The sequence below is a fragment of the Macaca nemestrina genome, chromosome 12 (genome assembly GCF_043159975.1).
Source record: "Macaca nemestrina isolate mMacNem1 chromosome 12, mMacNem.hap1, whole genome shotgun sequence".
In the NCBI taxonomy this organism is placed as follows: Eukaryota; Metazoa; Chordata; class Mammalia; order Primates; family Cercopithecidae; genus Macaca; species Macaca nemestrina.
The window spans coordinates 124,773,287-124,794,835 of NC_092136.1; the positions used below are offsets into that span (position 1 = coordinate 124,773,287).

Genomic DNA, 21,549 nt, shown 5'->3' on the forward strand with positions numbered 1-21,549 from the left:
AAAGCTGTTTCTCAAACGTTAAGGTACAATACAAAGGAGCCACCTGGGCACCATGTTAAGATGCAGATTCTGAATCAGCACGTCTGAGTGGGGCTGAGATTCTGTGTTGAACAGGCTCCTGGTGACATGGATGCTGCTGGTCTCTGGCCACACTGTGAGTGGCACATGGCTAGTGGATTTAGCAGTGCTGTGCTTGCTCAGTAAAAAGTCATCAATGTCCTGTGGCTCAAGCTCCCAGTTTAATCCCATTGTCATAGGTTGAACGATGCATCCCAGCTGCCTGGGACTCTTCTGGTTTTATCCATGTGAGTTCTGGGGAAGTTGATGGCTTTAATTCCAGACCTCTCTTCCAAGCCTACCTGCCTTAAAGGAGCTCGCTTATCTTGTAATGGGTCCTTCCCCTGTCACATCACTCCCATTTCAATTGTGAATGGCCCCATTCGCGGTCAGAGACACATTCCCAGTCAGAGACATTCTAAGGTTTGCCTTCTATTGTCCTTCTCCCTCTGCTGACTCCTTTTCTCCCGCTATGACCCTCTCTCCCACTCCTCCAGGCCCAGCTGAATCTACCCCTTCCTTACCCTGCTCTGAGCTCCTGGGGTATACCTGTGCTTGGTGCTTAGCAGAGACTGGTGTGATTGGCTCTCAGAGAACGCTGTACATATCTTACAAAACTAGACTGTACACTCCCAGAGGACGAGCGCCATGTCTGATCTTCCTTCGTATCCCGGTGGTACCTTCCACACAGCGGTTCTTGACCCTTGGAAGGTAGGGACTCTTGCTGTTGCTACTCTAGTCCCAGAACTCAGCATCTTGCTGAGCACAGGGCTTGTGTCCCTTACACGTTCATTACATGTTACTCCTAGAAAGGAGTGAGTTAGAAGATGCTCCATACGTATTTTAATCATGGATCCTTTTTGAGGTCTGAGTTCTTGGCATTTATTTTGTATCCATTCTGTGTCTATTCTGCTGATATGCCTGGTACCTAGTGGGGCTGGACATTCTTTTTAATGAAAGTGTGTTGTTGGGTGTGGAGTCCCTTCCAGGGAGGACGGTGGGGAGCAGGGGAGAGCTGGTGAAAGGCCAAGTCTGAACCCAGGCCCAGATGGGGTCTTTCCCCACAGCCATGTTCTTCACGCAGCACATTCCTCAGTGTCTAGCAGGCCAGGCAGGCCACTTCTTGATCAGGGAGGACATTTTGGCATTTATGCATACTTTGTGACCTCTGCTTCCGAATTCATAATTGTAACTATGTTTTATTACATCAAGTAAAAATTCATTTCAAAGCCATCAGGTGACTCTCTCACTAGGGGTGGAGCTAGGATAAGCAGAGACTGGGTTACAACCCTTTCAGCCCAAATATTCTGTCTCTCTAAGTAGCCCCTGTTTTAAAATGTGTTTCCCTGCTTCTCTCTTATGCCACGCCCTGCCCCAGACATACACGGCAGCCTCATCTCAACTTTCCCAGAGTGTGTTAAATTAAATCACTGTACATTTATTGGGGACTTAAGATCTACAAGATACTTAAAAAGATGAAAATACACGTGTAATGTAACCCCTAACTTCCATCTTCAAGGACTTTACCCTCTAAATGGAAAGGCAATTTATGGAAAGAAAAGTAACAATAAAAAGTTAAATAATGAAGATTACAATGCAAGAGACGTCACATGATGAAACAGGATTAATTAATCACTGAATGAGTGGCGCAGATTCTATGTGCTGAGGGAATTCCAGGAAGAAAGAGAAGGCTGTGCACTGGGGTGATCTGGGGTGATCTGAAATGACCGGGGCCTTGGTTGGGGTGGGATGGAGCTCAGCTCAGTGCATATTTATGGGACACTCACTGTGTTCCAGGCACTGTGTCATACTCTGCAGGTGCAGAGACAAAGGAGACAGAGTCCCCACCCTCGAGGAGCCTACTCTCTAGTCGGGGCGTGGGGAGAACCGAGAAGGAAACTTTAAGGGCAAGGGGTGTGGGCACCCTGGAGAGGGATAGTCGGCTCAGGCTGATGCTGTTCGGAAGGTTGGCAGGAACCAGTCCTGGTGCCGTCTAACCTGACTTGAGCAGAGAGTAGTTAGGTCAAAATGTAGAGGAGGGGGTATTAAATGAGAGATTACTTTGCACAAACGCGTGGAGGCATGAACCAGCATGGTGTGTGTGCAAAAAGTAAGCAGATCAGGATTCTGGTTCAAGGAGTGGCAAGAGATGAGCGGGAAAGCAGCCAGGGCCAGGTCACAGAGACCCTCGAATGCCTTGCTAAGGAGTGTAGAGTTCTTATCTAGCCAGTGGGGTCCCCTGAAGAGGCCGCATGAAATAGTGGCTGAGAAGCAGCCAGGTGCCCTGCTTTGCCACTTGTGAGCTGGTGATCTTGAGCGAAAAACGTCATCTCTTGGTGCCTCAATTTCCTAATCTGTTAAGAGGGCGAAATCATAGTACTTACCTCATTGAGGTGTGATGACTGAGTGAGCTAATCAGCATAACAAGTTAACAGCCATCTTGGAGCAAAGACAGCACTCAGTAAACTGCAGCCAGCATTAGCATGAAGGGATTTCAGCTGCGAGTGATTTAGGTTGTGTTTTAGAAGGATCACGTTGGCAGTACAAGATGGCTGGATGAACGTGGGCAAGACCAGGAAGCCAGTGAGAGACCGATTGCAGTACTGCAGGCGAGTGAGTCTGAGGGCCTGGGCGGAGGGGTGGTGCTGTGAGAGAGGGAGGGTCTGGGTTCCAGAACTAGTTAGAAGGAAAAATCTTCAGGTACGGGGGTGGGGGACTCATCTGTATGTGGGAGAGTAAGAGAAAGGAAGGACTCCAGGGAGACTTCCAAGTTTTGACCTCATTCTAGGTGGGTGGTGGTTTCAATAACTGTCACAGGAAACATAAGAAAAAAATAGGTCTTCCGGAAGATAGATTCTTGTCTCTCTCTCTCTTTCCCTTCCTCCCTTCCATCCTCCCTCCTCCCTTCCTTTCCTTCCTTCTTCATTTTTCCTTTTTCTGTCTTCTTTTCATACTGAATTCCAACATCTATGGAACGTGTAGCTGGAGACGTCTAGCAGGAAATTAAATACACACATTCAAGAATATGGCTGGAGATAGAAATGTGAGCGCCGCTAGCCCATGACAGGTGAATAAGCTCTCCCAGAGAGCACGTGCAGAGCGGGAGGAGCAGTGGGCAAAAGCAGAATCCAGAGGAACACGGTGTTTAAAACATGATGCGAGAGAAACCCCAAGAGACACAGAGAGGGTAGGAGAGTTAGGAGGAGAATCAGGAAAGGGTGGCATTGCTGAACCAAAGGAGTAGAAAGCTTGATGATGAGAATGAGAGTCAGCTGAAACAAGGACCGAATTATCCAGTAAGGGAAAGAGTAAGAGAGTATCCCTCCGTTTGTCGGCATGAAAGCTACTGGCACCTGGGGAGAGAGGTTTTAGTGGCAAGTCAGGGTGGAAGAGATTGGAGAGGGATATGGGTGGTTGGGAGGTGAGGAAGAGGTGGGAATAAGCATGTCAGGGGCATGGCTGGCTGTGGACCTGGCTGTGCCAAATGACTCTTGAATGGAGGAGGAGGCCTCTGGTTGTCAGCCATCAGTCAGCAAAGCCTACATGTGGTCCTTGGATTGAAACCTGCTAGGGAGACTTAATTTAGTCATCCATTTTTTAAATTCAACAAATATTGATTGCATAACTACTATGGATTTTAAAATGCACTGAATGGAATTCTGTAATGAATGTGTCTAATAGAGGAGATAGGACAAATATAAGTAGCTGTAATGCAAAGATGAAAGGTATCTTAGGCAACATGCTATGAGTTTGGATGAGGAAACATTACTTCTCCCTGGGGTGACCAGGGAATGATTCATGGATGAGAATTGCTTTTGAGCTGGGCTTGAAGGAGGAGTAGAGTTCTAATAGGCATCAGTGGAAAACAGGCATTCCAGCAGACAGAAGGGATATGCAAAGGCCCTGAGGCAGGTAAATTTGGAGTGTAGTCATGGGACCTGAAATACACTAATTTACTGAGAGTGTGGCCACAGCACAGAGGTAGAGTGTAAGTTGAGCCCGGAAAGTTAGATTGGGGCCATGTCTTGGGAGGTTTTCCACGCCAGGTGTAGGAATTTGCTGTTTATTGTAGAGCCCACAAGGAGCCATTGCAAGTTTTTGATGTAAGAAGTAACAAGAAAAGACTTTGCACTAGAAAAATCTTGCTGACACTAATGTGTAAGGCAGATCACAGCAGAGAGGAGTGAGTGAAGAGACAAATGTGATGGTCTGAGAGTGAGAAGTAATGAAGGATTTAGCAAGCATGTTGGTAATGGGACAGGAGAAAGTGAATATGAGAGACACATGTGCAAACTGGGCCAGTTAGAGCTTAAAATGTGCCTGTGTGGGAATGTGTGGGGTCTCAGTTGTTTGCAGATTAAGGTGAGAGGTAGAAGAGAGTTTGAATGGTCGTGAGGGATAAATAAGAATTCCCAGATTTGTACAGCTTGGGTGGTTGGAAGAAAAGGGTACCATTAACAGAAATAGTAAAGAATCAAAGATGAGCAGGTTCAGGGAGCGAGAGGGGACGTGTGCTGCTTTCTGTGGACGTGTTGAGTGAAGGAGGCCTGTGACTGAGAAATGGTCACTTCTCGGGTGGATGGAAGTACTTGGCCACCTCAATGGCAGCTGCACTGGAGTTGTGGGGCCAGTATCCGGGTTTCAGGAGAGAACGGGAAGTGGGGAAGTGGCAGCTGTGAGCACTAATCGCTCTTTCACAAGTTTGGTGGTGAAAGGGAAGAGAGAGATGGGAGGGATGTAATTCCAGAGGGCTAAGAAAATAACTAAAAAATTACATAATTCTTTACATCCATATTATGAATTGCAAAGCACTTCAAGTCTCTTGTCTTACCTAGTCTTCACAACATTTAAGGGAGTCAAGGTAAGGAGGCTTTAAATCCACTTTACAGATGAGGAAGCTGAGTCTCTGAAATGGGCAGGGCCAAGAGGTGTCACAGGTGAGATCCTGCGTTCTGGGCCAGGGTTCTTTCCACTTCAGTATAATGCCTGTGGGTCTGGGTACACTTTGTATGTTTGTAAATCAAGGCAGGTAGCCCAAGTAGGAGATTGAAAGTACACATACACATGTGCGCGCACACACACACCTGCACACACACACCTGCACACACACACCTGCACACACACACTCACAACTGATAGGCATCACTATGGGATGGAGGGTCAGAGACCAGGTGGGGTCAGCCTGGGGAGAAGGAGGGTTCTGCTTTTGGGGTAGTAGGAAAGAAGAGGGAGGTTAAAGAGAGCATGCTGAGGAAGAAGGAAAGAAAATTAGGAAAACAGAAGACACAGAACCAATGGCTACAGAAAACACGAATGAAAAAGTTGAAGAACATTCATAAAGCAACAGGGTAACACAGTGGTAGATGGGGCAGGCTGGAGGGGGAGGAGGAGGATGACAAGCGAGGGCTGCAAGATGTAGATCAGAGCCATCTTTGTTGTGGATAAATAAATAAAGAGGCAAAAGGGCCCCTCTCCCAAGGCCCTGAAAATAGAAACCTCAAAAGCAGGAGGGAGTCGTGCAACCCTCATACCCACCCTGGTGTCGTTCTTCACGCCCACCCTCGGGTCCACTTGGTCTTTGCTGCAGTTCTGGGCTGGTATTGCTCTTATTTTATCCCTGGCCCCAGAAGAAAGACCAGATCAGCACCTGCTTGAGGTCAGAGGTGGCCCGGGACGCGCGCTGACCATCACTGGAGGTGAAGCAAGGCAGTGGCGGTGTGGGGGACTGAGCCCTGCACAGGTCGTGTCTCTGGCAGCAGGAGAATGAAGCAATGCAGTAAGGGTTCTGCCAGCCTCTGGCTGGAGAATAGAAGGACAGCTTCTTGTGCAGAAAGAGGATCCCGCAGAGGTGACCTTTCCCTCTGAATCCTTTGATCTGGGAGTCCTGGAGAGTCCATCCCATGGGCCAGCGGTTCTTAGGAACTCATTGGCAGTCCTGAATTTTGCTCTTTGTGTTGGAGGGAGTCTGGCTAAAACCAAAGCCTCACTGACTGGAATTCCAGGAATCTGCCCCTTCTCTGTTTGGGGATGTCATCTCACCCTTTAGGGAAGGAGCCCATGCTTTTCTTGCTCTGAGGCCAAAGCCTGCATTCAGGGCACAGGAAGGCAATGATGCCTTGAAGGTTCCTGCTCTTCCCTCTGCCGTGGGCACAAATGTGGATGCAGGTGCAGTGTTGGATGATGTTTGACGGGGTGCAGCACAGCGAGGCCCTCCCTTCACTGCCTGTGGGGAGATGTGAAGAATGTGCTCCCTCTGAGAAAACCCCGTGGTCTTTGGTTCAGAGTTTTCAGGGTCTCTGGCTATGGCTGCGTTCACTCAGGGAGGTCAAGGGTTTCTGTTCGCCTGGGACTGAGGGGTTTCCTGGAACATAGGAATTTAGTGCTAAAACCCAGAAAGTTTCAGACACACCAGGACAAGTTGGTCACCCTCACTGTCCCGCCTCCTACTTCTGGGAAAGTGCAGAGTTCAGGATCTTCAAATTCCACTGGGCAGAGTCTGAGTTTTCTTCGGGAGCGATGTGTCCTTTCCAGGGGTAAAAGGGTAAGTTTACCCCAGTGTAAGTTTACACTGGGGTGTCCTGTTGTGTAGAAGTGGTTTCAGGATCTGGGTTGAAACCTTCTTTCTGTCACTTTCTACACGTGCAAGTTTGGGTGAGTTACTTTATATTTCTGGGCCTCAGTGTCCTTATCTATAAAATGTGAATAATAATGTTAATCTTGAAGGAAGGTTGTTGTATGGAATGAATGAGACGATGCTTGTCAGTCAGGTGCCTTGCACAGTGCACAGCACTTGGAGAAAACAGTGAACGTCAGTTCCCCTGATTCCTCCCTCTCCTTCCTTGCACTGGAGTGATTCCCATTCTGCAGCTGGAGAGGGTGAGGCTGGTGAGCAGGGATAGTTTCCTCTGGGTCAAAATGACAGTCGGAAGCAGAGACCCCCAACAGACTTCTCACTCCCAACTGCAGCTTCCTACTTTGGAGTAGGCAGGGGTTTCTCAATCTGGAACATTACCTGGAAGAGAGAGAAGGATGAATTTTTATGTATTCCTTTATTTGTTCAGTCATTCATTCATTCTAGAAATATTTACTGAGTACCTACTATGTATCAGGCGCTGTTCCGGGTGCTGGAAATACAACTGTTGACAACACACGTAAATATTTTTCCGTCATAAATTTTAGATCCTGGTTGGGGACATATAATAAACATCTATATAATATAATGTCAACTAGTAATAATTGCTTTGAAAGCAGGTCTCTGGCAGAGAGCTCCTGGGTCCGGGGCATTATTCTACTGGGGTGGTCAGGGAAGGCCTCTCCGAGCTGGGTCCTGGAAGAATGCGGCCTGGGTCTTCCGGGCCTGCCCTCCTGGCCTAGCTGCAGCTTCCAGCTCAGGCCTAGCTGCCCGGGGTGGAGCCGGCTGCTCAGGAGAGAGCTAGTGGCTGCTTTGGGCTGCAGGGGGAGGTGGGAATGCAGCTGTTTTGATCAGTTGTCCGTCCTTGGTGCTGACTCCTCTGCTGATCTGAGCGTTGGGAATGGGGGCGGAAGCGGAGCTGGAGAATCAGTATTGAGGGTCAGACTGCAGTTGACAGTGATGTAAACAGGCTGCCCTGCCCTACTTGGAGACACACTACATGTGGGGACAAGTCACAATGTATTTGCTTTCCTATATGGCTCTATTTCTTTGGCATTGTCTTTTCCTTTAAGAAAAAAAATACACCCCTGTTTGGATTGTATGCTAAATGATTTATGAACATTATTCTTCTCCGTTAGTTCTACCTGTGAGAGCTCCAGCCCTTGCAATCCTTTTCATGTTGATTAAGTACATTTGAAAGCAAGAGGAGACTGTCTGAAATTGCTTCACAATATAGACTCACGGCTTCCCTGGACCCAGGAGGGATTCCTCATCTTCCCTTTGAAAGAGTTCCTTTGCAGCTGGTTAAGCAGGAGATCAGTCTAGAAACATGTAACCAGTCTTATGTGTGCCAAACGCGGTAGACGGGGAGCATTCTTTCTGGAGCTGGTAATGGTGGATTTGAGATCCTGGAAATCTCTGGGCAGGATGTCCTCTAGGATTAATCCTTCTGGTCCTCTCCTCCCCACCCAGGTGTGGTTGTGCCTGACGTTGTATCTGACGTGGCCCTGACAGGTCAACACTGGACGGGAAAATAGGAGGCAATTCTTTTTTTTTTTTTTTTTTTTTTTTTGATGGAGTCTTGCTCTGTTGTCCAGGGTGGAGTGCAGTGGTGCAATCTCGGCTCACTGCAACCTCCGCCTCCCGGGTTCAAGCGATTCTAGGAGGGGATTCTTAAAGAGCCTGTCAGAGCTCAGTGTTACCAGGGGACTGCACTAAACAGGGAGGGAAGACAGGAGAGGGAAAAGGAACTTCACAGCTGGGCTTTTTATATCCCTGGGCTGCTAGGTGGTTCCTGTGGAGAGGAGGCAGGATCCATGATCCATAGACCCAGTCCCTAGCTGGAGGTCCTCTTGGCTGGTTCTACAGTTAGGACCAATGGCCTTCCCTAGTTGCTCCCACATCCTTTGTTTATTTGTTTGGTGGAGATCTTGTGGGTAGATGGCAATTAAGGGTCTAGGCTCAGAACTCACTTGGACTTGGCCCAGGTCAACCTGGGAAGTAGACTTCAACAGATTGTGTGTCTACCTCATATGGAGCCTCTTACACCGCCATCAGGCCCAGGGCTCTCTTCCCCAGATCTTTGGGTCAGGGATGAAATAGTACAATTTTCCCTGAACTCCTAGCCTCACCACTGAAATTGTGTGAAGTTGCCCTCACTCTCGGCCTCCTTGGCCCACAGGCACTCCTCTGAGATGCCTTCAGCCCCCTGTCTTTTAAATCCAGGCTCTAAAATTTTATTCTCCACCATCTTCAAAATGCTGTCATCCTTTGTGGCGTCGCTTTGTGTCTAAGCCCCAAGTTTCTTCACATCTGTCATCTCTCCCTGCCCTTTGCAGAGAGTGTGGAGCTCGCGTCTGCATCAGACATTAGACAAGCCTTGGCCTTCATCTTACCTTTGTTGTTTACCTATGGGATGACTTTGGAAAAGTCGCTTTGGATCCCTGACTCTCAGATCCCTCATCTGTTAAATGGGAATAAGACCATTTGAGGAACAGAAAATATGCTGGTTTTGAAAAATGCTTTGTAAGCTGTCAGTGCCACTGCCTCCTCAGGACAGAAGATTTTTGTGGTGGTGGTTGTTGTTTGAGACAGGATCTCTCACTCTGTCAGCCAGGCTGGAGTATAGTGCACAATCAGGGCTCACTGAAGCCTCTGCCCCCTAGGCTCAAATGATCCTCCCGCCTCAGCCTCCTGAGTAGCTGGGACTACAGGCACACGCCACCACGCCCGGCTAGTTTTTGTAATTTTTGTAGAGACAAGGCTTCCCTATGCTGCCCAGGCTGGTCTTGAACTCTTGGGCTCAAGTGATCTGCCTGCCATGGCCTCCCAAAGTGCTGGGATTACAGGCATGAACCACTGTGCCTGGCCCAAAAGTTAGAAAACACTTAAAATGTGAACATTTCAAATTCTACCACAATTCTGGCTACATGCGATCTGGGAGGAGGGTGAGATGGTACGCACAGAGGAAAAAGCCCCAAACCACATGTGTGGAAAGTAAAGACAAGGACTGCCTCTGCCACCCCGACCTCAGTCCTCGCAGGAGGGCCAGGGAGGGGCTTCCAGCACCTACTGCATGCCAGGTGCCCGGCTTGGCCTTTTGGCTCGACTACCTCACTTCCTCACGAAAACCTGGAGAGGATGTTATCTCCATGGGGGCAGATGATAGGACTGAGACCCAAAGAGGTTATGTCACTTGCCCAAGATCACAAAGTTAGCAAATTGTAGCATGGGGAATCAAACCCAGCTCTGCCTGGCCCTGAGGTCCAGGCTGTGCCATCCCATGTCAGGACCCACCTCTTGGAGGCTTCGAGGAGAGCTAGGCTGTCATCTGAGTAGGCTCCATGAGTGGCCACCTCCCAGCCCCACCTGCCCTTGAACCTGAAATTCTACCATTCCCAGTTTATTCCTCAGAGCTCAGCATTTCCTCTTGTGATTCGCTCTTGCTCTCCCTCTCACTCCCTTGCTCTCCCCGTCTTTTGAATGCCCTACTCAGAGGGGTTGCTCTGGGGCATGGATTGGTGTTGTCAGCTCCTTTTCTTCCTGGCTGAGAGTGACAGCCAGAGTAAGAGGTCTAAACTGTGTACCTGGGAGGACAGCTGATCCTGAAAAGGGCAAAAAGGAAAGGCTCCTCTACCTAAGACAAATCTTATCCCCTTCTGAGTTTTGCCTGGACTGGCCCTGCCTAGGTGCAAGTTGAGCCACACCCTGGGGACCAGCCTGTGAGGTCTGCGTCCTGCTGTCAGCACCTCCTAGTTAGCATCTGCACCTTCAATCCGGTAACACAGCCCCTGCCTGAGGGGTGGAGGGGATGGGGTACAACCTCTCTAACTCCTTGCCAGCCCTTAGACACAGAATCCTGCCCTCTCCACCCTCCTTCTCTTTTTCTCTCTCTTCTCTCCCCTCCCCACCTTGATGTGGACAGCTCAGCCCCTCCAAGGCTTCTGTCCACTCTGAGAACCCCTCTCTATCCATAGTGGCTCAAAGGGCCTTTTGAGAGGGGGAGCAGGCAGCCTATGGGCCTGGGAGGAGAGATAAAGGCGTGAGATCCCCCGAGGGCCTGCGGGGTCAGGGGCTGTGTATCTGGTGACTTCTGAATGCAAGCTCCAACAAAGAGAAATCTGTGGTGGGAGAGCCTCCCGCGAAGGAAATAAAATCTCCATGAAAACAAACTTTTGTTGGACGCTTTCTCCTCTTGTTTTGGCAGCGTTGCTAGGTCCTGGGAGGGGAAGGCCACGTCTTCCGGAGCAGTTGGGAGGCTCTCGGATTGTCCAAATATCAGCTTGCTGCAAGAAGGCTGTTCTTCCCCCACCAGGAAGACGGGGCTTGGGAGTTAGTGCAGTAATCATTGGTTTTCTAATCAAGGCTAGAATGGCTGAAAGGCTGGGGGCCATTGAGAGGGCTCACGACTGTGAGTTTGGCGAATCAGCACTGTGTATGTTACAGTTCTGTGACTCAGGCTGACCTGAGATCCATTCGTGCCTTACTTTTCTCGCCTGTAAAATGAGCATAACTTGCCTAAGGTCATCCAGCTAGAAAAGCAGGTGCAGGCACAGGATATAAACTGCTATTTCCATGCCGGGGGCAGTGGCTCCCACCGGTAATCCCAGCACTTTGGGAGGCTGAAGCGGGCGGATCACCTGAGGTCAGGAGTTCAAGACCAACCTGACCAACACGGTGAAACCCCGTTTCTACCAAAAATACAACAATTAGCCGGGCGTAGTGGCGCGCACCTGTCATCCCAGCTACTCGGGAAGCTGAGGCAGGAGAATCACTTGAACCCGGGAGGCAGAGGTTGCAGTGAGCCAAGATCAAGCCATTGCACTGCAGCCTGGGCAACAGAGCGAGACTCTGTCTCAAAACAAACTAACAAACTAACTAACTAACTAACTACTATTTCCCATTACCCTCTCATAAGTTAAAAGCAGAGACTGGAAGTAAGGCCCCGGCAAGACCGGATGATTAGGTCTTCTTCAGGCCTAGGTGGTCACTTACAGCGCTCAGTCGTTTAGTCTCTGCGTCTGGTTTTGCCAACACGAGAGAAGCCAAGGAATGGATAAAGAAGGGCCTTGCAGTCCATGCTTGCTGCTGACTTGAATTGGTCAATTTCATTGCTTCTCCAGATTGATTTCAGAACACTAGGTCCTCAAAAGCTTTAAAGAATACAGAAAATGAGGCTTACCCCGGCTGTGGAGATGTTTTTACATTAAACAACAATATCTCTTTTTCACCTTGGGTCAGGTCCCATGAGATTAACTCCTTTTGTCCTGCTCAAGGAGAAAATCCTTAACTACAGCTGTTGTCTACCAGGGCTTAGAGGACTTCAGAGCCATGAGTAGCCAGAGGACTAAGGCAGGGAGAGGCCTGACCTGTGGTTTCGAGTCCGTCTGCTCCTGACAGGCCACAGTGTGACCCTGGGCCCTTCTCTGGGCCCCATTTGCCTTCCCATAGACAGTGTCAGATGGGGTAAGTTGCTTTTGCCTCCACCCAGCAGGGAGAGGAGAGAGAAACTCAGGGCAGTCCTGGTAGCAGGGCGAGTCCTGGCAGATGCTGAGGGGGCCTGAGAAACCCGGCTGGGGAGGCAGCGAGGCTGAGAACCCAGCCTGCCCCTTCTCCCCTCATTCCCTCCCCACTGCTTTCCCTCTTCTTCAAAAGTGTTGCTCCTATGAGAAGGGGTGTGTGTTTTCCCCTGTGCTCTGGATGTCTGTGAAAACTGAGAGACGCCCAGGCAGAGGCGCCTTTCCCAGAGTTCTCTCTGCCCCAGCGCTCTGGATTGGGGAAGCCCTGTCCAGGGAAGCCCACTGCATTTGTGAAGGTGCTTCCTCCCTCCCTCCTCCCGCCTGCTGTCCCTTCAGCAGTCTAGCCAGGTCAGTCAGGGGCTAGTAACAGAGCTGGTGCCACTGAGGTCACGTGGCTGGCCTGAACAGCCTGCAACAGGGGGGCCTTGTTAAAGGCGTATTAATAGGTGAAGACTCCCACTGTTGACCACACGCGGAGTTCACATGGGGCATGTTCAGGCTCGGTGTGGCCAGGATGTGCATGTGCATGAAAGTAGGCAGGAGGCCAGGCTGGGAAAGGCTCCCTGTCCCCTCAAAACACACACACACACACACCCACACACACACACACAGTCTCTCTCTCTCTCTCACACACACGCACAAAGTCACACCCAGTCATACACACAGAGTCACACACACATGCAGGAACACCCACCCGTGGAGTCACACACACAGGAATGTGCACACACACCCCTCCAGACAACAGCACGCTGGTGATAGGAGAGAAGCCTTTTCTAGGAGCTTCTCTCTCCACTCTCTCATCCCCTCCTTTCCCACTCCTGGATCTCTCTCCTTCCACGCTCCTCTCTGGTCACCTTATTAGGCTTAATCAGCAGGGATCACAAGTCCTAGATTTGCCAGACCAGCTCTCACTCCATGTAGTTTGCAGGCAACATGCGACAAGGAAAAGAACTCAGGCGGGAGCCCAGTGGGGCTGGGTTCAGATCTTCACGCTTCCACGTAGCCAGGATCATGGCCATGGACATTCACACTAGGCAATTGTTAACTCCTCTAAGCCTCACTGCAAGGCCAGCTACAAATACTTCCTTGTGGGGTTGTTGTGAGGAATGTGCGTGGAAACAGGTGGAGGCCACCTAGCGCAGGCGGGCACACAGGAAGTGACAGTGCCTAGCGCAGGCGGGCACACAGGAAGTGTCAGTGCACATCGGCTCTCCCTCTGCGTGATTGCCCCATGAATATATTTTTGCTGTGTGGTCCTCATACTGCTGTTTGAGCTGGAAAAGAGACCCACCCTAGGGAAGTGTTTGGGGTCTACTTTGCGTGGACTTTTCCGCATTTACCTAGGGAGGTGGTTTTGAACCTAGGAGGGGGAATAGTATAGCTGTCATTTACTGAGCACTTTCTATGTGAGACAATTACACTAATTTCATCTTCACACTGGCCTCCTGATCCCTCCATCACAAATAAGGAAACTGAATTGCAAAGGGGTTAAGTAATTTGTCAGAATTCATGAGCTAGTAAGTGGCTAGGAACCCAGCTCCTAACCTCAACTTTCTGTTGCACTAGATGATTTGCTATGGCACTGGGGACCCTGGCATAAGCCCATGCTGAGGCAGATGGCACTGTTTGATCTGGTGATTCAGCAGGTCACCTGCTTCTCCTCTTAGAGCAGGCAGATTTGGATAGGGCCTTTCTTCTAACTGCTCTTTAATGTGATGTGGACTTGGGTGGGAAGGCTTTGGTTCTGAGGAGCTGGATGCAGGAGGCCTGAGGGGGCATCTGTGGGAACAAACAGGATGAGACGGGGGAGCCCCATTCAGGTTTGCAAACCCCGTGAACACCAGCTTGTGCTGGCCCCCGAGCTGGGTACTGGGGATGCAGAAGTGAATAAGACCTTGTCTCTGCCTTCAAGGAACTCATGGGGAAGTGAGTGGGGTGGGTGCTCGGCCCTGTAAAACATGCATGGACACTGGGGTTTGTGCAGCCGTAGAGAAGACTCTGGGTGCTGCATGGCAGTGAGGGGGCGGGGACAGGAACTTGTTCCGAAGTTTGCTTGTAGGAGGTGATGCCAGAACAGGCTGTCCTGGGAATTAGACAGCAGAAAGAGGAAAAGGGTGCTCAGGGCAGGAGGGACAGGCTGAGCAAAAGCGCAGAGGTGTGAGCAAGGCTGGGTGGTGTAGGCAGGGACAGGGTGAGAGCTAAGACACTTGGATGATATCTTGCAGGAGATGGGGAGCTAGTGCATATATTTAGATGGGGAGTGGCACTGCCAGGTTTATATTTTAGAATATTGGCCTGAGCAGCAGTGCGCATGGATTAGAGGGGACCAGACCTTTGTAAGAAGAGCAGTCAAGATGTGTATCAGTTAGAAAGCCTTAGACTGTAAGTAGCAGCAAATCCAACCCCAAAAGGCTTAAAGAGTGAGGCATTTCGTTTCTTATGTGTTACAAAGTTCAGTACCAGAACTGCTCTAGGGTTGGAGAAATTCAGGGGATCTATGACATCCACAAGCACCCAGTTTCTTTCTCTGTCATCCTCGGGATGTTAGCTCTGTTTTCCACCTGGTTTTCCTCTGGGTCACAAGATGGTAGTGGCAGTTCCAGGTGTCACAACCATGTCCAGGCTGGCAATCAAAAAGGGTAAAGCACGTCAACTGCAAAATTATAGGGAGCAGTGGAGGCTGCAGCCAGTGGGAGAATGTTGGTTCTCAACCTGTTGGCATTCAAACTAAGAATTTTTAAACTACCATCAAAAATTATAAGCAGCCTAGGCATGGTGGCTCTCACCTGTAATCCCAGCACTTAGGAAGGCCAAGGCGGGCAGATCACCTAAGGTCAGGAGATCGAGACCAGCCTGGCTAACGTGGCAAAACCCTGTCTTTACTAATAATACAAAAAATTAGCCGGGGGTGGTGGCACGCACCTGTAATTCCAGCTACTTGGTAGGCTGAGATGGGAGAATCTCTTGAACCTAGGAGGTGGAGGTTGCAGTGAGCCAAATTGACGCCATTGCGTTCCAGCCTGAGCAACAAGAGTGAAACTCTATCTCAAAAAAGAAAATTATAAGCAAAGTTAAGAGACAATGACAACCTGGGGAAAAATTTTTACAACTCATATCACAGGGCTATTTTCCCTAATATATGAAGAGCTCCCCAAAATTAACAACAACAAAAACACAACCCAGTAGAAAAAATAATGGGCAAAGAATGTGAACAGACTATTCACAGAAAAGAAAATACAAATAGCTTTTAACATATGAGACAATGGTCAACCTTGCACATAGTAAGAGAAATGCAAATTCAAACTAACCTGGGATACCATTATTCATTTATCTTTTAAATGGGCAAAAAGCCAAAAAATTTGATATCACATTCTATTGGCAAGGCCCTGGGGAAACACTGTCTTATGGTGTAAATCTGCACAACCCCTTTGAAAGGCCATTTCGAATACCATCAAAATGATAAATCATATGCCTTTGACCCAGCAATTTCATGTTGGGGAAATGATCCTAAAGACATTCTTGTACATACAGGAAATGACATATGTCTAAGTACATTCTTTGTAACATTATTTGTAATAGCAAAAGATTGGAAAGCACCCAATATCCATCAATTGAAGACCAACTTACTAAATTATGGAATTTCCTGACAATGGAATACTATTCATTTAAAAAGAGAAATGAGAAAGTTTTCTTTGTACTGATAAAGATCTCCAAAATATGTGTAAAAAGGTAAAAAAAAAACTCACCAAGTTTCATAAAAAGTGTGTCTAAAAAGGGAAAAACAAGAATCTGTATTTGTGTTTGCTTAGACAGGTGGGAGACAGGAATGGGAGGGAAACATTTCAGTGTTTACCTTCTTACACTTTTTGATTTTTGAACCATGTTCCATATTACCTTTTTAAAAGCAAAACAAAACAAAACACAAAAACACTGTGCAATTCCCACAAAATGTCTGGGGCTGCGTTCTGCCAAGAGCGGCTGATTTCCAACCCCTGGGCTCCGAATTACACAGTGGCAGTGGAGACAGAAGGGATGGATTTGAAAAGTCTTTTTTAGGCGTGGAATCCCCACCGGTGTGGTGTGGGATTGAGGGAGAAGGCAGAGGCAGCATCGGAGATGGCTCCAGACATGGGTACCTGGCGGAAGATGGCACCATTGTGAGATGGGAAGGCCGGAGAGAAGCATGTTGGGGGAGAAGGAAACAATGGCAGGTCACTGGGGCAATCGGCCCAGGGGAATCATTTCACCTCTTGAATCCAGTCTCTGCAGTTCTCCCGTCACACCTTACCTAGGATCCGACCTTGTTCTATTTCCCCATCCATCCATCCATACACAGAAGCAGTATTTCTGACTACAAAAGCAGAGGGGACATTCCTCCAAAGTTTCAAAGGCCAGCATCTGTAGCACTAGGGACAGGGCGGAGACCCAACCAGCGGACACAAGAGCAAAATCCTACATTCGCTGCTGGGTCAGTGCGGCTGCTGGGTCAGTGGGTCCCAGAGAGAGGGCAGGACTTTGTGTTCTGCTCCCATTTCTGTTCTAATTCTAATCCCAGCACTTTGAGAGGCTGAGGCAGGCGAATCACCGCCTGGCCAACATGGTGAAACCCTGACTCTACTAGAAATACAAAAAATTAGCTGGATGTAGTGGCGGGCGCCTGTAATCCCAGCTACTTGGGAGGCTGAGGCAGGAGAATTGCTTGAACCTGGGAGGCGGAGGTTGCAGTGAGCTGAGATCGCGCCACTGCACTCCAGCCTGGGTGACAGAGTGAGACTCTGTCTAAAAAAAAAAAAAAAAAAGAAATTCTCACCATCTAATTGGCTCCCCAGCTGCTGCTGGAGTGGACTCTGGGGCTGTGAGCCTGGCACTGGGGCATCCCAGGAGACAGTGGACTATGTTCTACTGGGGTTAGTGTCCACCCAGGGGCACCTTGGTACTGATGGCAGTGGGAGAGGTGGATGGGAAAGGGAAGCCAGGTGAGGGGAACTCTAGGCAAAATGAGCTTGAGGTGTGTGGCATCCATGTGATAAGTGCAGTGTGTTTGGGGCACATCTACCCCCTTTGGTGAGAACAGCAGTCTACTAAGCAGCCTACCATGCTCCAGGCCTGTCTGCAGAGTTGGGGGCCAGACTGAAAAGTGGACCTGAGAGCTGACGGCAGCCACGTTGTTTGGTGTTGGAGGCATGTAAGTCAGTATGTGAGATGCTGCCACACTCTTGGTTTAGTTGTAGCTGGAAAGGATTAGAAGACAATTAATAAATCATATAGTGCCCTGAGTTTAAGTAACTTGTTATTATGGGCTGCATATATTTATTACGCTTCACTGAGCAACACTGGCACATTTCCTTCGACTGTCACACAATTTGTATGCAATTTGTTTCAGTAGGGTTTTTTTTTCAAATGCACATATAAATTATTAACCTGCATTCTTCAGGGCAGATTGCTGGAATCCCTCCTCCTCCCCCACCACCCCCTGTGGGTCTCATAAAAACTTCCTGTCCCCAAAAATGACAGTAGTGCCATGACCTACAGCCTACTGCCTGCCCGGCTGGGGAGGGGAAGAAGAATCACTTGCTGTCGCCTGGTTGGGCACCTGAGGCAGAGACCTCACACGGTTAGGAAGAAATCGAATGTGTATTTTTGGGTGATTGGCCGGTGCCTGGAGAGGAACTGTTGATGAGAATCACGCCTTTCAAAACTGCGGTGAAAAGAAATCAGGGGGACAAGCAGAATCGGCCCTTGAACAAAGCTGGGAACCTGTTGACCTGGACGCCGGAAGCACTTCAGACACTGATGGCCCCAAACTGTTCCATGTCTGAATGAGGAAGCTGAGCCCACAGAGGGGTGACAACTGCCTTGGGGCCACGGTGATGGGTCCTTCCTCATCCTGAGTCACACCCCTTGCTCTCTTCCAGTGGGGAATTTTTTCTGGGACTGACATGGAGGCCTTTCCTTCAACCTTTCTCTGAGGTGCCCTGGGGGGGATCTTCTCCACATTTTTTTCAGGCTTGAGGCTATGTTGTCTTTTTGTTTGTCTTGGCGGAGCAGTTTGACGTTTTCATAATGTGATATTTTTAGTTGAACCCCGAATGAGTATAGCCCCTTCTCACAAAAATTTTCACCTAAGTACCTACGGACTAGGTTAAAGAACAGTCTGACTGTCTTGCCTCTGCTCTTTCCAGATGCCTTTTCTAACATCTGTACAATGTGCATCTGTCAGGCACCTAATGTGTAATAGGTGCTCCTGGTGTGTGTGTGTGTGTGTGTGTTGCATCAAAAGGTGTCTCTGCTTTCATCTTGCTTTCTGCATTGTTGGGGTGACCCAGCAACTGGAGGAGTCCATGAGTGTTGAGTGAATGAACGAGCCTAGTCAGGAGTGAATGCAAGCAGCTTCTGAACACACCAGACAACCTACAGGAAGAGCCTGGCAGCCTGGAACCACCAAGAAGGATTCTCATCTGGGATTTTCTAGATGGCTAACGGTTTATTTCAAGTACCCTGAGGATGTTGTAAATATTACAAGTGGACATCCTCCCTGTGTTCTTGAGTAAATTACCTGGAACATGATTGAGCCTCATTTAATGACACATTGGGTTGCCTTTTAGCTCACTCCTTGGCCAACCTTCCATGCCTCAGTTTACCTTTTGGGGAAGCCCACACTCTTCCTCTTTCAGTCCTTTTTTTTTGAGACAGAGTCTCGCTCTGTCATCTAGGCTGGAGTGCAATGGCACAATCTTGGCTCACTGCAACCTCCACCTCTCTGGTTTTAGTGATTCTCCTGCCTCAGCATCCCGAGCAGCTGGGATTACAGGCACCCACCCCCATGCCCAGCTAACTTTTTCTATTTTTAATAAAGATGAGTGTTGCCATGTTGGCCAGGCTGGTGTCAAACTCCTGGACTCAAGTGATTCACCTGCCTCGGCCTCCCGAAGTGCTGGGATTACAGGCATGAGACACCATGCCAGGCCCTCTTTTAATACTTCTAATCAGCTGAGGCTCAAGGTACCAGGTAACTTAGTCTGTTAGCAATATGTGTAAAAGCAGAGGAAAGACGCCATCAGCAAGAGCCTGAGAGTTTTCTTTTTGAACAAGGTTCATAAACTTTAACGCCAAGATTATGTGGCGTGTACTTTGACTTCCAGAAGATAAACAAAACAAAACAAAACTGCCCTCTTTCCTCCAGTATTTTTATACTATGTTGAATCTAGGAAGCTATTGAATAGCTAAATCACATGCTGGTGAGGAAGGCATTTTTGGGTTAGAAACTATGACATTGCTGCTGGGAGGCTGTGAGTGAAGGCCACAAGGGTTGGTAAAGGCATGGTATCTCCTCGTTGGCTTTCAAGAGGGTCCCACTGAAAGTTCTCTGATTCAGTTATTTGAAGCCACAAGAAGGCAATTTAGTGACAAGAAGGGCCTCTTGTTACTGGCGGTCTTACACATGAGTCTTGACAAGGCAGCGGCTGCCGCGGCCTTACCCACACAGCTTTTCCCCTTTGCCCCTGGACGCTGCTAGCTCTTCAGTTGGTCAGAAACACAGCTGCCTTTGTGTCTTCTACTGATGGGTGTCTCCGGCGGACCTTCCTGCAGCCCAACAGAGGGCTCTTCCAGCAAGTCCTGCCTCAACAGGGCCTTCCCTGGCCCCTCCATGCCTGGGGAGTTGCCCCGGCCAGCCCATCCAGCCTGTGCCACCTGCAAGCTCTGTGGCTGGCAGGTGCCAGGTGGAGACTGTCAGCTGCTCAGGAGAGAGACTGTTCAAGGTAGTTACTGCTAGCGAGGGATCCCATTTTATCTACCTGCCATCAGAGTAATCTGTCCTCTGCTGGAGCCCCTTGGAGGAGCCATGCGCAGGTGAGGCAGACAGATGGCCATGCAGCCAGGGCGACTCCTGGTTGGAGATTGAAGCTGCTGGCCTTGCCCAGGAGGCGGAGGCCTGTGCTGTGAACTCAGGAAATCTCCCACCCCTCCCGTGTTTATGGTGAAATCAGGCCTCCCTCAGAAAGGCAGTTTTCCTACTCCGTTTGTTCTCAGATTGGTGTTATACCCTGGAGCCAAATTAGTGGCTAAGAACAATTGGAAACAAATGCTCTTTCAGCATCCTGCTGTGATCCTAGATCCAGGTGGGGACACTGGCTGTCTTCTCCACTGAGCCACCCCTCCGCAGAGAATCAGCCTCCCAGAACCATTCAGCACAGCCAAATTCCCTCATAATCAGCCAGCACCGTACACATCTGCCTAACCTCAGTGAAACAAGCTGGAGCCTTGTTATTTATGAAACAATATTCAGGACCACCCCCGGAGGTGAGTTAGGGAATAATGAATGGGAAGTGCCGTGGTGCCCTTTGGAGAGGCCTGTGGCAGGCCTGCTGGAGTGGGGACCATCTCCCTCCCCCGGGGGCTGGGTGCTGGGTGCTCCCTCCAATGGCTTTCGGTTGGCTGCCTGGACGGCACCTTTTCTGAGATGCCAATGACTGTTAGCTTGGCTTGGATTTGATAGCGAAATTCCTTCTACTCCCTCCAGCACTGGTCTGAGAAAGTATGGCCTACCCCCGCCATGCCCCCTGTCTGGATGTACCTGCCCCAAAGGGGAGTTAATAGAAGGTTCTGAAACACCTGGTGGGGGGAACCCGCCCTGCAGGACCTACATAGCTGCTGAATCATACTTAACTCCCAAGTCAGCTGGTTGTCTGTCCCGTCATTAGACTGTGGGCTCCTTGAGGGCAGGGAACTGGAATTGTTGTTCATCATTGATCCGCAGCCTAGTGAAGGGTCTGATGCTCAGAAAACATTTTGTAAATGAATGAAGGGAATTACTGGTGTGGCTTCCAATCCTGGACTTCTCCAAGTAAGTCTCCACCACTCTCTGAACGGTTTCTTCAAATGTGAAATGAGGAGGTCAAGATAGATGATCTCTAAGAGTCTGCCCAGGTCCAACCATCTCACTTCTAGCACTGACTTCTGCACTGAGCTGCCCCCGACTCCAGCTTCCCGACCCACTGCCTCTGGGCTGGCCTACTCCTGGAGGGCACAGCCCATGGTAGCAATGTCCCCTCTGGCCTGGCGACCCTGGCTTAGTCATGATGCAGGACTTCCAGTCTGGGGCTGGCTCTCTGGTGCCAAATACCGTCCTCTGCCTGTGCTGTTTTCCCCTGAGTCAGTCACTTTTCTCAGTCACACAGTTGAAAATTTCCTCCGAAGTAAAGCCGGATGCAAAATGAGGACTTGTTAGCACAAAGAGATGTGTGTGTCTGCTCTGGGCTGCACCTCCTGGGTAGGTTGTATTTCTTTTTTTTCTCTGAGCTAGACCCTTCTCCACAAGGGGAATTAAAGGCCTCTTCATCT

At 49.4% G+C, this 21,549-nt stretch overlaps 1 protein-coding gene across 18 annotated transcripts in view; it reads left to right on the top strand.

Moving 5' to 3' along the window:
* LOC105476270 (PBX/knotted 1 homeobox 2) overlaps window positions 1–21,549 on the top strand; it is a 330,030-nt gene that overhangs the window by 100,855 nt on the left and 207,626 nt on the right. Inside the window, exon 1 of one of the 18 annotated variants that reach the window (XM_011732036.3) lies at window positions 115–768. The exons of 16 other annotated variants lie outside the window; for them this stretch is intronic. The gene's annotated coding sequence lies outside the window, so the exon portion shown is untranslated. Of the gene's footprint in view, window positions 1–114; window positions 769–5,476; window positions 6,709–21,549 lie in introns of those variants that run through there. One more of the 18 variants, XM_071076015.1, reaches the window with a different exon arrangement.